This window comes from Arvicola amphibius, chromosome X (genome assembly GCF_903992535.2).
Source record: "Arvicola amphibius chromosome X, mArvAmp1.2, whole genome shotgun sequence".
Classification (NCBI taxonomy): domain Eukaryota; kingdom Metazoa; phylum Chordata; class Mammalia; order Rodentia; family Cricetidae; genus Arvicola; species Arvicola amphibius.
Genome location: NC_052065.1, coordinates 8,982,971 through 8,985,008, shown reverse-complemented (window position 1 = coordinate 8,985,008; position 2,038 = coordinate 8,982,971). Strand labels below are relative to the sequence as shown.

The following is a 2,038-nucleotide window of genomic DNA, read 5'->3' as shown; positions in this document are numbered from 1 at the left end:
AAGAATGCAAGCATTTTAAAATTGACTTTATTGAGCTCTACATTTTTCTCTGTTCCCCTCCCTTTCTCCCCTTCAAACCTCTTCCATGGTCCCCATGTTCCCAATTTACTCAGGAGATCTTGTCTTTTTCTACTTCCCATGTAGATTAGATCCATGTATGTCTCTCTTAGGGTCCTCATTGCTGTCTAGGTTCTCTGGGACTGTGAATTGTTGGCTGGTTCTCTTTGCTTTATGTTTAAAAACCACTTATGAGTGAGTACATATGATAATTGTTTTTCTGGGTCTGGGCTACCTCACTCAATACGATGTTTTCTAGCTCCATTTATTTGCCTGCAAATTTCAAGATGTCATTATTTTTCTTTCTGTGGTATAGTATTCTGTTGTCCCTTTGGATATCACTATGGTGATTTCACAGAAAATTAGGAAACAACCTTCGTCAAGATCCAGTAATACCACTTTTGGGTATATACCCAAAGGATGTTCACTTCACGAATTTGCGTGTCATCCTTGCGCAGGGGCCATGCTAATCTTCTCTGTATCGTTCCAATTTTAGTATATGTGCTGCCGAAGCGAGCACCCCAAAGGATGTTCAATTGTACCATTAGGGCATGTGCTCAACTATGTTCATAGCAGCATTGTTTGTCATAGCCAGAACCTGGAAACAACCTAAATGCCCCTCAACCGAAGAATGGATAAGGCAAATGTGGTCCATTTACACAATGGAGCACTACACAGCAGAAAAAAATGAATGCAATCTTGTATGTTTATGACCTCTTTCCCCATCTGTCTGTCAGGATACTACGAAACTTCTATGTTACCTCAGTCTCATTATGCAGCCCTAGCTAACCTGGAACTTTCTTTGTGGGCCCAGGCTGGCCTTGAACTCACAGAGGTCCACCTGTGTCTGCCTCCTGAGTGCTGGAATTGAAGGTGTGAGCCACCATTTGCCTCTGGAGTCCTACCAACACTGAAATTTGAAGATGCGTATGGAAACGTCCATGGATACAAGCTCTGCAGTCATCATATGTGTGGAAGACCAAGCAGTCACTTGCCACCCATACTGAATGAAGAAGCAGATGAACATAGGCTTACTATTTTTTTTTTCAGCTGGAGAAATCTACCTGCAGGAAATTCCTTCATGAGGTTCTGAGTGCATGATCATCTTTAACAAGTCACGAGGAGGATTCTCTTCCAGTAAGAAACACACTGTGACTTCTTGTAGAAGATGGAAACAATACCCATTTGGGACCTGAATCTTAGGCCAAAAGTCTGACTCTGGGTGTCTCAACAGAGCAGATTCAGCCTTGCTGTCAGTACCCCCAAGACCACAGGTCAACTTACTGTTCATCCCCATACAATACCAGTCACCATCAAAATTACATGGTGGGATAAACTAGTTGCAGAAGGGGCCGTCAATCTAAAGCAGTCTTTTGTTGTTTTGAGTTTTTACTGACTGCATTTCTCTGAAAGGGTCTTACAAAGATTTTACTTACTCAGAGAGGACAGGTTTTAAGGCATGTTCAGGTTTCTGTGTCTTTTAGAAAGGAATGACTTGTCTCTTGGGTGAGAAAGAAAATCAAAAGTACCTTGAGCCTGCTTAGGTTGAAATCTAGATAAATAGAAAACACTGGAGTCCTGCTTGAGCCGGCTAGCGCAGCTATCGGCCTGTGAAATACCGACCTCCACTAGAAGCTTACAGGAGAAAATCACCAGCAGCTAAACTTGTCAGCCTGCACACAGAACAAGGTTATTTGCCTGGCAAGCTTTAAAATGAAAAGGATGTGGGTGCTGGAGATATGATGGAGCAGTTAAGATTGCTCTTCCAGAGGACCAGGGCTCAATTCCCAGCACTCACAAAGTGGCTCGCAACCACCTGCAACTCCAATTCCAGGAAATCCAAAGCCCTCTTCCGGCTTCTTTTTTATTTATTTAATTTTTTATTAAAAATTTCCACCTCCTCCCCTCCTCCCACTTGCCTCCCCTTTCCCCCTCCCCCTTCCCCTTCCTCTTCAGGCCAAAGAGCAGTCAGGGTTCCCTG

The 2,038-nt window shown here is 43.4% G+C and overlaps 1 non-coding gene across 1 annotated transcript; it reads right to left on the bottom strand.

The window, feature by feature from the left end:
* Positions 1-470: 470 nt before the first annotated feature.
* On the bottom strand, positions 471-577 carry LOC119805684. Its single transcript, XR_005283982.1, has one exon. It is a non-coding gene; the product is annotated as a U6 spliceosomal RNA (small nuclear RNA).
* Positions 578-2,038: the final 1,461 nt, after the last annotated feature.